This window comes from Schistocerca serialis, chromosome 12 (genome assembly GCF_023864345.2).
Source record: "Schistocerca serialis cubense isolate TAMUIC-IGC-003099 chromosome 12, iqSchSeri2.2, whole genome shotgun sequence".
In the NCBI taxonomy this organism is placed as follows: domain Eukaryota; kingdom Metazoa; phylum Arthropoda; class Insecta; order Orthoptera; family Acrididae; genus Schistocerca; species Schistocerca serialis.
In genome coordinates, this window is record NC_064649.1 from 30,283,194 (window position 1) to 30,299,805 (window position 16,612).

Here is a 16,612-nt window from a genome sequence, read left to right on the forward strand (position 1 = left end):
TTTTTGTTTCACATATAGCTTGAAACGCCGCATCTAGTGTAACACTCGCTCCCGGATATCTGACGATGGATAAATTCCGAAACGCTTCATATGACGTATAAATCCATTCCTTACCTGGTGTTTGGCTTTTACCATTGCGATCTAGTCAGTCTCAAAGCAGAACTACTGTTTACTTCAATTTCAACTTTGGCGTCGTATAACCAGCGGAAAAAATTTCTTTTCATGTGATATGATTACAAATTAACAATTTTCGGATTTTTTCCCTTTACTTGTACTGTGAAACCTTACTTCTTGCCAAATTTGATCACTTTAGATCAACGGGAAGTCCCCTACAGGTTTTGATGAGAGAGTTTGCGAGTACCAAAATACGTGACTTAAATGACCGTACCAAATGAGCACTATGGGACTTAACATCTGAGGTCATCAGTCCCCTAGACTTAGAACTACTTAAACCTAAGGACATCACACACATCCGTGCCCGAGGCAGGATTCGAACCTGCGACCGTAGGAGCAGCGCGGTTCCGGACTGAAGCGCCTAGAAACGCTCGATTAAAATGGCCGGCGGCAAGAATTCGATTACCGTATTGACGTCTGCCGGGTCACTCATGGTTCACATATCGAATATGCGACCGTAGCAGCAGCGCGGTTCCGGACTGAGGCGCCTAGAAACACTCGATTAAAATGGCCGGCGGCAAGAATTCGATTACCGTATTGGCGTCTGCCGGGTCACTCATGGTTCGCATATCGAATATTTGTAAAAAAAAAGACTTTCAGAGTTTCTCTTCAAAATGCAGTGTGTATGACATCTGTACAATGTTAAGTTCTTGTGCAATAAATAACTGAAAGTGTTCCCGGACTTTATGTGCAACCTGTGGTGTATGTTTTTGCTGTTTTGACAGTAGTTAAATCTTTCCAGCAAAACTACATAATGTCATAAAGTTCAAAGTAGTGTGCTTAATGTTTGTCTAGAAAGCTAGTTAAAGGAATTTAATGAAGCACACTCTGTGATTTCGTACGTTTCATTCTGTGCCTTTGCCGCAGATCCGAAGCATCTACAGCATTACTGTTTCACCCAAATTGCGATCAGATGGCTATGGTGATTGCGACTATTCATATGGAAATGTTTGAAGGCTTTACCTGTTTCGCCATTTACGATATACACAATAAATCCATCTTAAAACGGTTAGTTTGATTTCATAATGTGAAGCCATTTTCTGTAAATCACTCCGTATAAGACTAATTGGAACTCAGAGAGCGAAGCTATTATCTGCCGATCACGTACGAGAATTTCTTATATCTATAGTTATTAAATAAAATTAATACGCACTAGCACCTGCGAGAATCACAGTTACAGAAAATGTTGTTCGTGATTCGCGCTAATGTTATCCCAAGTCTTCGCTAAGCCTGTTTACGCTGTTAACACCAAGTCAGTTCCACGCCTGTCTAAACTGTCGTTATCCTGTATCTGAAAGTTACAGTTTTTATCAGTTATAGTTGAAAGCAAGCAGTCATTTTAACAACTGCGTGACCTTCTGCATTACTACAATATATACACGTACAATTACCATTAACGTAATGTCTTCGCGTTGCTAATGGTTATCGTGTTAGCGATCGTCTGTATAAAAGCCTAACAATTTAACATAGAAACATTGTATTTACATTTATTTCGGGGCTTACATTTTACAAGTGTCAGATTTAGATTTCCTTCAGCGCATTGTCCCTTGTTTTGTCACCCTAGGCGTGAAACAGTTTTCCACTTCCAGAGGACTGAAAGGCAAAATATCCGTACTATATGAAACATTTTCAAACAATTCCTCACAAATACGTCAAATTGCTGTTCTCGTAGCATATGATATGTAAAGATTACCTATTTTATCCGCCATTTTTTTTTTACACAAAGTAAGCGTTTACTTTTTGCGACTGAAGCACTATATATGAGAAAACAGTGACTGGTAGGCACACTTTTACAGCGAATCAGATGATACTGGCAATAAGCTACACTGCAGCGCCAAAGAAACTGGTACAGGTTGTCGACATTTAAGTGAGTTTCAAAGTGCAGTTACAGTCGGCGCTCGAACGATGGGACATAGCATCTCCGAGGCAGCCATTAAGTGGGGCTTTTCCCGTACAACCATTTCATGAGTGTACCGTGAATATCGGGAATCCGGTAAAAGATCAAATCTCCGACATCGCTGCGGCCGGAAAAAGATCCTGCAACAATGGGACCAACGACGACTGAAGAGTGGTTAACGCGACAGAAGTGCGACCCTTCCGCAAATTGCTGCAGATTTCAATGCTGGGCTGTCGGCGTGCGAACCATTCAACGAAACATCATCGATATGGGCTTTCAGAGCCGAAGGCCCACTCGTGTGCCCTTGAGGACTGCACGACACAAAGCTTTACGCCTCGTCTGGGCCCGTCAATACCGACATTGGACTGTTGATGACTGCAAACATGTTGCCTGGTCGGACGAGTCTCGTTTGAAATTGTATCGGGCGGATGAACGTATACGGATATGGAGACAACCTCATGAATCCATGGACCCTGTATGTCAGTAGGGGACTGTTCAAGCTGGTGGAGGCTCTGTAATAGTGTGGGGCGTGTGCAGTTCGAGTGATATGGGACCCCTGATAAGTCTAATACGACTCTGACAGGTGACACGTACGTAAGCATCCTGTCTGATCACCTGCATCCATTCATGTCCATTGTTCATTCCGACGGGCTTGGTCAATTCCAGCAGGACAACGCGACACTCCACACGCCCAAAATTGTTTCAGAGTGGCTCCAGGAACAACGTGCTGATTTTAAACACTTCCGCTGGCCACCAGAGTCCCCAGACGTGAACATTATTGACTATATCTGGGATGCTTGCAACTTACTCTTTTGAAGGACATCATCTTTGCACCAGTAACTTTTTATTACACTTTTACAATTTCGGCCTTAAGCCATTACCAAGTGCTGCTGAAAAATACAGAATGTTTAAAAAATTATCATACAGATTCATTATGTATTTCGACGTTGTGCCGATTATACAAGACATTTTAACTATGTAGCCATGTAAAGATGACGTCCAAAAAAAACCTTTATTCTAGCAACGTACTGTTCAGAAGAGATATCTATCTACCCCCTCATATCTACGGACAGGATTCATAGTGCCAGTCCCCTCCATCACTACTTCAGGCATTAGTTGAGTCCATGCCACGTCGTGTTGCGGCACTTCTGCGTGCTCACGGGGGCCCTACACGATTTTAGGCAGGTGTAGCAGTTTCTTCGGCTTTCATTGTGTATCATGTTGTGCCCCTTCATCTCCCAGTAACTATTGCAACCTACATTTATTTGAACCATTTTTATCCCCCCTCCCCCCACCCACACACACCCACATACCCACACACACACCCACACCCACACACACACCCACACCCACACACACACCCACACCCTTTCCTTCATTACCGAAATAACCAACCGTTGATGCCTCAGGATGCTTTCTATCAACAGAACGCTTCTTTTAGCCTATTTATAATATAAATTCCATTTATCGGTAATTCTGTTTAGTATCTTTTCATTAGTTACATGATTTACCTATCTAATATTCAGCACCCTTCTGCAACACCAAATTTCAAAAGCTTCTATTTTTCTGTTGTCTTAACTGTTTAAGGTCCACCTTAAAGAAAAATATTTTTAGTAAAGGTAAAATCAAAATGTATGTTGAATCATTAATTAAAACTTCCGGGCTGAATTGCCGTGGTCCATATACAAAACTTCTTCTCCTTCCTGACGTTTCGTTGCCTACTGCGGGCAACATCTTCTGAGGTGAGTCGGCGTCTCACCTCAGAAGATTTTGCCCGCAGTAGGCAACGAAACGTGAGGAAGGAGAAGAAGTTTTATATATAGACCACGGCAATTCAGCCCGGAAGTTTTAATTAATGAAGACGCCGGCCGTGAAAGCTTACATGTTATGTTTGTTGAATATTCCTCTTTTTTCAGAGGCCCTTTTCTTACTATTTTGAGGTTTGATTTTAAAGCCTGTTTACTTCGACCATTGAATATCGACAGCCGAACAGCGCAGGAACCAGCTTTCATCGTTTTTCACAGTGAATTATCACCTCCATTTTGAAATCTCTGAAGAATGTTTTAGAAGATGGTTCTTCTGTGAACTTTTCTATCTTCAGTCAAGAAAGATGGGAGTCAATGGACACCATCTTTCAGATAACCTAAACAATTTCTTGCACCGCAGTGTGTCCTACTGCAGAAATTTCGTTCAATGTGACCCGCCTGCCTTCTCTTAACCCTTACCTTGCTGCGTTCCATGGAGGAAGCTCCACGGTGACCTCTACGGGCCTTCCCCGGTACTTGAGTTTCCACCTTCGAAAACGTGGAACAGAGACATCCAGCTGAGCAGCGTGGTATTGGATTGTGAACCGTCGATCACCTCGAATGAGAGTGTCCGCACGTTCCAACTCTGCAGGAGTCACAGCTGTGTGCGAGCGGTCGGCACGCGGGAGAAGGGACTGGTTTGCGCGACGCTGTTGCGAGGATGACAGACGCTTTGCCCAACGACTCAGCGTGCTTTTGTTCACTGCCACGTCTTCGTAGAAATTCTGCAAGCGCCTCTGAATATCTGCGATGCTCAGGTTTTCCGGCAAAAGAAACTCATTGATAGCTCTCTGCCTGGAACTTACTTTGTAATGGGACGCGAAATTAAACCGTCACCCATCCACATGGATCAGCTCAGTTTGCAGGTAAATATAAATTTAAGTTAGTGTTTTGTTTATGTATTTGTAATATTTTGTTATGTTTGTAAAATATTTAAAGTTTTTTATTTTTGTTTTGTATGTTTCATGTTTGGAGAGAGCAGCGCAACTCGCGGAAACAGCATCTTCACTGTCGGAACCAGAAAGAAAATTACTGGCCACTAGACGTCGCGCGTCAACAGCCAAAGAGCAGCAGAAGACCCTGTGACCGGGTTGTTGCGTCGAACCTCCAACATTCAAATAAATAAAAAATTTGTAATTTTCCATTGTAATGACGTCACAGAATGTTTAGTTCATGTTGTATTTAATTTAGTTCTGTTTTGTCGAGTCGGTTCTTCACATCTGTATGTAGCATATACGAAGACAATAAAACAGTGTATGCTCTAAAGCTTAAATACGTGTTCGAGAATTATTTATGAAGAGTTCTATTGAGGAAGAATTATTACTGAATTTTTCCAAAAAAAAAAAAAAATGGTTCAAATGGCTCTGAGCACTATGGGACTTAACATCTTTGGTCATCAGTCCCCTAGAACTTAGAACTACTTAAACCTAACTAACCTAAGGACATCACACAACACCCAGTCATCACGAGGCAGAGAAAATCCCTGACCCCGCCGGGAATCGAACCCGGGAGTCCGTGCGTGGAATTTTTCCAAGATATTAATTTTCAGAATAGTTTGATTTCGATTTTGAATCTTAAAGGTTTTACAGTCTGATTTTTAATATGGGACAAGTAAGATAACTTGCTAGAATATAATTTCCAAGAAGAAACAAACGACATCTAAATTTCAAAAGTTTGCGCAAACCAGTTGGACTGAGTGACGCAATTCTGCACAAACGACTCAACTGAAGGTGTCTTAATTACAGTTTCGTTCAAGAATCTTTTATAGAGAACTTTAAAAGAATTTAAATAATTTTTTTGAAGTGTTTTGTAAACGACGTAGGTGACGAAGTCTGCACATGGTCGTATTTCAGACAAAAATCATTGAGTCATATGCGTCGTTATACTACAACATGGACTAAAGGTCACATTTGGAAAACTACATACAGCGCCGCCAAATATCGGACGTATATGAAACTGTACGGCTTAATCGGGAATATTTCACAATTTCCAACAAAAAGTTACTCATTTTTTTTCCAGCTGAAATTGGCTGAGAAATGTGTCGCATTACTTTTTGAACATCCCTCGTAGCCTTACACGTTCTTCAGAAGGCAGTATTAGTCACACCTAGAAGAAAAGTTCCTATAATGAGAAGCTGTATATGGTGTATAGTATTGTGTGACTAATAAATGTTCTGTTAAGATCAAACGTGTTTCCCTTTATTCTAAATCTTCTTCTGTGGTCACGGTAAAAAACGAATTTTCTTACTATTTTGTTTGCTAGGATCATGAGCAAATTTCACGCTCTCAGGTACCGCCATGACAGAATTAAACTATTGCATGATGTTAGGAAGGACTCAGCTTACAGCTGGCAAAATTATTGTTCGTTACAACATTACCGGTTTCGCAGCTAAACGCCGCATCATCAGGTGAACCTACATGGTAAAATGAGAAGTACAGTGCCACCACATTTTGTGGATTTTAAAATTAGTAAAGGAATGTTTAAAATATACTCATGACGTTAAAACATCATAAGCATACCCATTCCTCCTAGTCATAATTTACTATTCAGAGAATATCGTCGATACTATACCGTGCGTAAGGTAAAGAAGACGTGGGTCATTCTTTAAAATTCGCCTTCATCTAAAAAAAAAAAAAAAAAAAAAAAAAAAAATACAGGGTGATTCAAAAAGAATACCACAACTTTAGGAATTTAAAACTCTGCAACGACAAAAGGCAGAGCTAAGCACTATCTGTCGGCGAATTAAGGGAGCTTTAAAGTTTCATTTAGTTGTACATTTGTTCGCTTGAGGCGCTGTTGACTAGGCGTCAGCGTCAGTTGATGCTAAGATGGCGACCGCTCAACAGAAAGCTTTTTGTGTTATTGAGTACGGCAGAAGTGAATCGACGACAGTTGTTCAGCGTGCATTTCGAACGAAGTATGGTGTTAAACCTCCTGATAGGTGGTGTATTAAACGTTGGTATAAACAGTTTACAGAGAATCGGTGTTTGTGCAAAGGGAAAAGTTCTGGACGGCCGAGAACGAGTGATGAAAATGTAGCACGCATCCAGCAAGCATTTGTTCGCAGCCCAGGAAAATCGACTCGCAAGAACAAGACGCACAACAATTCATATTTCAGCAGGATGGAGCGCCACCACATTGGCACTTATCTGTCCGTAACTACCTGAACGTCAACTACCCGAGGCGATGGATCGGCCGCCAGGCAGCCCGTGACAGAGCACTTCATCACTGGCCTCCAAGAAGCCCTGATCTTACCCCCTGCGATTTTTTCTTATGGGGGTATGTTAAGGATATGGTGTTTCGGCCATCTCTCCCAGCCACCATTGATGATTTGAAACGAGAAGTAACAGCAGCTATCCAAACTGTTACGCCTGATATGCTACAGAGAGTGTGGAACGAGTTGGAGTATCGGGTTGATATTGCTCGAGTCTCTGGAGGGGGCCATATTGACCATCTCTGAACTTGTTTTTGAGTGAAAAAAAACCTTTTTAAATACTCTTTGTAATGATGTATAACAGAAGGTTATATTATGTATCTTTCATTAAATACACATTTTTAAAGTTGTGGTATTCTTTTTGAATCACCCTGTATTTTATAGTGAACGGGTGCTATTTTTTTTAAAGAGGCCGGATTGGTGATATTGTCACTTCCAACGTGATTAGTTGCGGCACAACGAAAATTACTACGCGGAAAGAGTCAGGTGGTGTTGCCCTACCAGTGTGACAGCGGGTCAGCTCAGTGCAGGGCGAGGCAAAAGCGGCCCGCACGAACAACAAAGAGAGACGAGCTGGCTGGCGGAACGTAAGCTATCCTTGTGGTCAATGTGACGTCATATACTCCTGACCAGGAGCGCGGGCAAATTTTAAAGAACGAGGCACGTCGTCCTTACCTTTCGCTCCCCGTAGTGTTGACTATATTCTCTGAATGGTAAATTTTGACTAGGACCAATCAATATTTCATCGTTGTGAGTATATTTTAAACATGAGGCTTGTGGCAGTGACAATGCACTCGTGAACAGACTGTGTTGTCACCGGTTTAGAACCGCCAATGTGGAAACTGAACTGTGTTGCTACGTAAGTGACTGTTTTCGCGGGAACAGTGTTACCTTGAACCATGAATATTAACAGCAGATGGACTGTGTAAACTTCTCAATCGGCAAATTACAGCAAATGGAATGGTAATTTAAACACGACGTGTGGACTGTGCCAAACTATGGTGTGTCGAAGTTGCAGTTGAACTAATACGACCTTCAAATGTTACTTTGTTCCGGCCTACGACAAATGGATGCTACGCAACTTCATACCACCGCCAGCCGAAACAGGATGGAAGGAAAAGAGGACATAATAATGCCAGGAGCACGATTGGATGAGCTTACAGGATTCGTATCAGTAACTTCAAACTGCTTCTACTGCCGTCGCCACATCACGCCGACTCAGAACAGATAAGACTCAAACCCATTCGTCTCTTCGAGAAACTCACAATTGTAACCGATTTCATTTCTTTCTGCTTTGCAACAGGCTGCCAACGGCCCTGCCGCAATGGTAACACCGGATCCCGTCAGATCAACGGGGTTAAGCGCTGTCGGGCGTGGCCGGCACTTGGATGGGTGACCATCTGGTCTGCCGAGCGCTGTTGGCCAGAGGGGTGCACTCAGCCCTTGTGAGGTAAACTGAGGAGCTACTTGACTGAGGAGTAGCTGCTCCGGTCTCGGAAACTGACATACGGCCGGGAGAGCGGTGTGCTGACCACATGCCCCTCCGTATCCGCATCCAGTGACGTCTATGGGCTGAGGATGACACGGCGGTCGGTCGGTATCCGTTAGGCCTTCATGGCCTGTTGGGGAGGAGTTTAGAGTTTAGTTTTATAACAGACTCTCTCTCAATGTTTCTCTCCTAAAATAAAAGTATAGTGGTGTATTGTAAAGACTGTTCACCTTCAGTGATTGTTGTCCCACCACTAACAGTTGTTATTGCCGTCATTTATTTGTTTTTATGTCCTTTAATTTACGTCTGTGGTCACAAACTTTTTATTAACATATTACCGGTTTCGGTCTATAATGACCATCATCAGATCTGTTTTATAAAAACAGTGTATTTATACTAGTCGTTGCATGCGTTGTGTGTGTCTTTTGGAGGGGTGTGCTTCGACGTGTGTATACAGTAGTTTAGGCAGGAAAATTTGTGTGTTTTACTGCGAAATGTGGCTGGACGTGTAATTTCAGGCGTCCGCCATTAAAGTTATTTACACCGACCAATTACAAAGAAGTAGCTTACTCGCCATTGGTTCAGGCATTAGAGGGAACTTGGAATCTAACAATTGTCAAAGTACGCGATCTTTGTTTACATGTCACTTAACGTATTTCCATTCATTCATGTTTAGATGCAAATTTATCCAGGTTTAACTGTTACTGGTATGCAAATTACAGTATACTGTGTCTTTATTTAACAAATTAGCTTCAGAGTGTTTTACTGTTTCCACTATCAAAGTATTTTACTATCAGAATTTAAACAGGATTGCGGAACTTCTCATATAGAGGTTTGCTTTTGAAGTTTCGTAGTGGTTAGCACACTGGACTCGCATTCGGGAGGACGACGGTTCAATCCCGTCTCCGGCCATCCTGATTTAGGTTTTTCGTGATTTCCCTAAATCGTTTCAGGCGAATGCCGAGATGGTTCCTTTGAAAGGGCACGGCCGATTTCCTTCCCAATCCTTCCCTAACCCGAGCTTGCGCTCCGTCTCTAATGACCTCATTGTCGACGGGACGTTAAACACTAACCACCACCACCACCACCACCACCACCACCACCACCACCACCAAGTTTCGTGAGTAGGACGAGTTCTTGGGGTTTATACAATATTAATTTACTTCATGCAATTTTTCTTTAAACTTTTTCTGATTGCAAATTCAAGGTCAATAGTAAATCTTCAGGAACCGTTTTCTTCACATTTCTCGGCTGTAGTGACAGGACAGTATTATGTGGATGCTTTCCATTCGAATCTGCACAATTCGGATCGAAGTTTCTAAATTTTGGCAATAGGAGATATTTGTTTGGTGATGTTGTCTATACAGCAAATACAATATGTCGATAAAGGAGGATGAACGAGTAGCTATTTTCAAGGCATGGGGGTATGACCAAGACGAAAACTAAGAAGCAGAATTTGTTACGGAAAAAGGGAGTAAGGACCAAATATTAAAGTGGAACCAGGTGTCGAAGGGCTAGCAGAGTAGACTGGAAGAGTGGTAAATATGTTGGCGAGGTTGTTAGCAGAAGCTGGTAACAAAGAAATGGGTGGAAGGATAGACGCTGGTAACAAAGAAATGGGTGGAAGAATAGACGCTGGTAACGAAGAAATGGATGGAAGAATAGGCGCTGGTAACAAAGAACTGGATGGAAAATGAGAAACTAGTGATAAAAATAATCTGTTACCAACAAAGCAGAAGTTATTAGTAAATCTCAAAAGGAAATGGGGGAGGAACTCAACCTAGACAAGAGATCTGAACAAAGGTTGAAGGATTTTAAAAAGGAGTTTGAAGAGGGATTGAAAAGGAGAATTACAAAGGTCGATTTCGACATGCGAAAATATTTTGAAAAGTTTAAGGATCATGTGAAAGTGAGATTAAAGGAAACAGAATTCGGGTTAAAGGAAAAACAAACTAAATTCCAGGAAAGAGTGGAGAAAAAACTAAACAGGTTGGATAAAAATGTAGAAGCCGAAACTAAAGAATATGGACAAAGAAAGACTGAGGTAAAGGAGTATTGTACTCAAATTGTTGAGGAAGATAGGCTGAAAACTAAAGCAGAAGTGAAAGAGTTTAAAGAGGCCATTTCTGTGATTGAGAATAGGGTAGGGACGCTAGAAAAAACAGTATATAATAGGAATTGCACAGCTTCTGCTGTGGTGGTGCATGTGAGAGATAGTAGTAGCTTTAATAACGTAGTGTTTGATCACAACGGGAATGTACATCCGGTGCCCTTGGTAAATAGTTTGAAAAGTCAGTTCGCAGCATATTGGACAGAGAAAGACAAGCCAAGAAGGGGCAGTGCTTGTTTTCAAGCAGAGAGTTTAGATTGGGGGGCACATGCACCCTATTTTTTTATAGGAGAGCTCTGATCCAAAGAACAGCAAAGTGATGCTATAGGGGCCTTTAAGACCGCTCCATGGTATGACAGGAAAGACAGAGAGAGTACGGGAGAATACTGTGAAAGGTGGATTAATAGGCTGAAACATTTGGACGGCACTTTGAGTGGCAGGGGTACGATGGAGGTGCTAATGGGTAAGTTACCTCCCAATAAGAGGTGTGTTCTAATAGGGCATAACAACACTGTAAAATATTTTCTCAATAGAGTGAGGGATGTAGATAGACGGCAAACAAATTGTTCATTTCATGAAAACAGAGGTTCTGAGAGGTATCAGGAGAACTGAGAGCAGATTAACAGAATGAATCAAGTAAATGTGAGAGGTAGAGGAGGAAGAGGTCGATCGGATTTTAGAGGTAGTAACAGAGGTCACGGTAGATAGGGAAATTCTCATGAGGAAAACGGTACCCTGCAACAGTAAGGGCCCATGCTGGGGCGGGTCGAATGTCTGGGTCCACTGACGCTGCAAGCTGTCACGATGAGGCAAGGTGTTTAGTGATATATAATATGGATAATGCTAATCATGGTGATAGGAGGTATGAAAGTCAGAACTTGGTGACTGGAAAGAAAGTGCCCGAAGTTAATGGTAGAAATGATGTAGAATCGGAAGGCTCATGTACTGAAATGTTTTCTCATATGTATGAAGGAATTAAAGAATATGAAGGGCTACAGGGAGGTGGAGAGAAGGAAAGTAGTATAATGCAAATCGAATGTGTTGAAAGTGAGGAGAGAAGTTGCAGTGAAGAGGAAGAAGGAGTACAAGGAGATGCAGTTCTCTTACGTGGTAGGTTTCAGGGAGATAATACGGAAGGAGAAGGGCAAATTAATGAAAATATTGAGGCAGAGACTTCTGCAAATTCTATGAACCATGGTATAGGCACAAAGGAAGGGGAAAGAGCAAATGCATCTATCATCGGTAAGAATGAGGAGATGACAACTTGTAGCGACAAGAGGAGCTTGCGTGCGATTCGGAAGTAATCAGGAGAGGATGTAAATGCAGAATTATATAGTAGAGATTGGGAACATTGCAATATTGAAAGAGATTTATTACACGAGGAAGAGGATGTGACTGATATTGAAGCTGGGCAACCTTTTGTAAAATTAATAGCCAGTGGTAGGGAAGAGAAAGCTCTATTGGATGCAGGTAGTTAAATTAGTGTAGTACTGAAGAATTCTATAATTGTATAAAAGATGGTACTGAAAAAAAATAGATGTACCAGTGTTAGGCTTAAAATTAATAGGTTCCCCAGGAATCCACTACTGTACAGCTACACTATTGATGACAAGCAGCTGGAGACAGCTTCTGCCGTAAAATATCTAGGCGTAACTATCCAGAACGACCTTAAGTGGAATGACTATATAAAACAGAAAGTGGGAAAAGCAGGCACTAAACTCAGATTCATCGGAAGAATCTTAAGGAAATGTAATCCCGATTCTTGACTAGTGCTCATTTATCTGGGATCCCTATAAGGTAGGACCGATAGAGCAGATAGAGAAGATCCAAAGAAGAGCGGCGCGTTTCGTCACGGGAACATTTAGCTGGCGAGAGAGCGTTATGGAGATGCTAAACAAACTCCACTGGCAGACTTTACAAGAGAGGCGTTATGCATCGCGGAGAGATTTACTATTGAGATTTCGGGACAGCACTTTTCAGGAGGAGTCGGACAACGTATTACTTCCCCCCCCTCATACATCTCACGTATTGGGTTATTAGGCCGCGTCACGTTTCTTCTAAGATGATCGACGTTTCGACCCCTCTGCTGGGATCTTCCTCAGGATCTTCTGGTGTCCACTACTGCTAGAACACGTCGATCGTTTTAGAAGAAACATGACGCGGCTTAATAATCCAGAAGATTTTAACTTCAGTGACAACGGCAACGAAAGCCTGCAGACTTACATAATCTCGCGTACTGACCACGAGGAGAAAATTCGAGAAATTAGAGCCAATACAGAGGCTTACCGACAATCATTCTTCCCACGCACTATTCGCGAGTGGAACAGGATTGGAGGAATGAGATAGTGGTACCGAAAGTACCCTCCGCCACGCTCCATTAGGAGGCTTGGGGAGTATGATGCAGATGTAAACACGTTGCCTCAAGCTAGAGTGACCCCAGCGACGAGTGAGAAGCGCGCCAAGGCATCGCGAGCTGGTCACCGCGCCTGTAGCAACAGCCGAGCCGGTGGCTGCGATTTCTCCCACGCCTTATCGCCGGTCTGTTTGCCGCGGTGGCCGGCTAATAACCGTGGCAATTACGCGAGCACGGGCAATAGGAAAACAGCGCTGTGTAAACGGCGGGCCGTGAGTGCGCGCCGGTGCGCGTGTTTTATTACACCGGCCAGCTGGCTGCCAACAGGAAGAGAACCACCCAGAGGCTGCGTGTAGATTAGCACTTCCGCAAACACGACCCGCAAAACATCGAGTACGCTCTCAGTCCAGTTAGTCACCTATCAGTGCCCGCCCCAGTGGCTGCCATTGCTGACTTGGGTCGCTGCAGACACACATTTCCTGACTAAGACATGCATCATGTGACTGTACTACCCAGCACGCCCAAGAGACATTACGTATGTCCTCTTGGGCGCTAGTCGCGTGGGGCCACTGAACTACTGCTTGCCGTCGAATTCTAACGAACATGAGCAGCAATATCACACAACTATAAACTGCTGTGGCTGTCCTGTCCTCCACAGCCGAGGCAGAGTATGTGTGTCCTCTTGGGCACCAGCCGCGTTGGGCCACTAAGTTCCTGCCTGGCGTTAAGTGTAGCCTCCTGAACCCATCGATTCACTATTCGTACGAGAGTCGAACTATGTCCAACAACATCACACATCGATAAACTCCTGTGGCTATACTATCCTCCACTGTCAAGAGACAGGATGTGTGTCCTCTCAGGCGCTACTTGCATGGGGCCAGCGTATTCCTGCTTTGCGTTGCGTGTGTCCCAACTGAACCTGTCGGTCCAATATTCGCAGAACGATAACCCACTCAGTCTTGTCACTGGTCAAATTGCTACACATGCTGGTAGATATACACTGAGGTGACAAAACTCATGGGATAGCGATATCCAAATATACAGATGACGATAGTATCGCGTACACAAGGATGCGAGGGGCGTTTGAAAAGTGTGTGCAAAAATAAAAACTACTTATGTGTTTGCGGTAAACCTTTTTTATTTTTCGACATAGTCTCATTTTAGACTTATTCACTTCTCCCAATACTGTTCTAATTTGTTGATTCCTTCCAAACAATAGGAACTGTCCAAGTCTGCAAAATAGCAACTAGTTTTGTCCCGCCAGCCATTTCTTCAAATTTGGGAATAAGTAGTAGTCCAAGGGAGCCAAGTCTGGAGAATAGGGGGATGTGAAACGAGTTGGAATTCTATTGTTATTGATTTTGGGACCAAAACTGCTGAGGTGTGTGCTGGTGCATTGTCGTGATGGAAAAGGACTTTTTTGCGGTACAATCTCCAGCGTTTTTCTCGCACCTCGGTTTTCAAACGGTCCAATAACGATAAATAATGTGCACCTGTCACAGTTTCACTCTTTTCCAGATAGTCGATGTAGATTATCCCTTGCGAATCCCAAAAGACAGTCGCCATAACCTTTCTGGTCGAAGGGCGGGTCTTCGGCTTTTTTGGTGCAGATTCACCCTTGGTAACTCACTGTTTCGATTGTTGTTTGGTCTCAGGCGTATAGTAATATATCCATGTTTCATCCACAGTGACGAAACGACGTTTAGAGTCCTGCGGATTCTTCCTGAACAGCTGCAAACCATCCTTGCAACACTTCACACGATTCCTGTTTTTGTCAAGTGTGACCAATCGCGGTACCCATCGTGTGGACAGCTTTCTCATGGCCAAATGTTTATGCAAAATATTGTGCACCCCTTCATTCGAGATTCCCACAGCACTAGCGATCTCACGCACCTTAACTCTTCTGTCATCCATCACCATATCATGCATTTTATCAATGATTTCTGGAGTCTTAACCTCCACAGGGCGTCCTGAACGTTCAGCATCACTTGTACCCATATGGCCACCCCGAAAATTTTGAATCCACTTATAAACTGTCCTAATCGAAGGTGCTGAGTCACCGTAATGTTTATCAAGCTCCTCTTAAGTCTCCTGAGGCGTTTTGCCTTTCATAAATGTTTAATCACCACACGGAATTCTTTTTCGTCCATTTTTTGACAATCACTCGACTTCCTTGATTCCCACGAATGCCAAAAACAAATAGACCAATATGGCTGAAACTTGGTGTGCGTTCTTTCCAAAGATGCTATTAACTAAACATGACTAAACATGGCTATGCGTGAAGCGTTCAGTGAATTCGAAAGTAAAATTCTATGTACCGACTTGACAGAAAATCCTAGGAAGTTCTGGTCTTACGTTAAATCAGTAAGTGGCTCGAAACAGCATATCCAGACACTCCGGGATGATGATGGCATTGAAACAGAGGATGACACGCGTAAAGCTGAAATACTAAACACCTTTTTCCGAAGCTATTTCAAAGAGGAAGACCGCACTGCAATTCCTTCTCTAAATCCTCGCACAAACGAAAAAATGGCTGACATCGAAATAAGTGTCCAAGGAATAGAAAAGCTACTGGAATCACTCAACAGAGGAAAGTCCGCTGGACCTGACGGGATACCAATTCGATTCTACACAGAGTACGCGAAAGAACTTGCCCCCCTTCTAACAGCCGTGTACCGCAAGTCTTTAGAGGAACGGAGGGTTCCAAATGATTGGAAAAGAGCACTGGTAGTCCCAGTCTTCAAGAAGGGTCGTCGAGCAGTTGCGCAAAACTATAGACCTATATCTCTGACGTCGATCTGTTGTAGAATTTTAGAACATGTTTTTTGCTCGAGTATCATGTCGTTTCTGGAAACCCAGAATCTACTATGTAGGAATCAACATGGACTCCGGAAACAGCGATCGTGTGAGACCCAACTCGCTTTATTTGTTCATGAGACCCAGAAAATATTAGATACAGGCTCCCAGGTAGATGCTATTTTTCTTGACTTCCGGAAGGGGTTCGATACAGTTTCGCACTGTCGCCTGATAAACAAAGTAAGAGCATACGGAATATCAGACCAGCTGTGTGGCTGGATTGAAGAGTTTTTAGCAAACAGAACACAGCATGTTGTTATCAATGGAGAGACGTCTACAGACGTTAAAGTAACCTCTGGCGTGCCACAGGGGAGTGTTATGGGACCATTGCTTTTCACAATATATTTAAATGACCTAGTAGATAGTGTCGGAAGTTCCATGCGGTTTTTCGCGGATGATGCTGTAGTATACAGAGAAGTTGCAGCATTAGAAAATTGTAGCGAAATGCAGGAAGATCTGCAGCGGATAGGCACTTGGTGCAAGGAGTGGCAACTGACCCTTAACATAGACAAATGTAATGTATTGCGAATACATAGAAAGAAGGATCCTTTATTGTATGATTTGTAAGTAGGCTGTTTATGTTTTCTTATTGGCAACGTTACGTAGCGCTCAATATGAAAATCACTGGCTGTGCTGTGTGCAGTCTGTGGCTAGTTTGCATTGTTGTCTGCCATTGTAGTGTTGGGCAGCGGCAGCTGGCTGTGAACAGCGCGT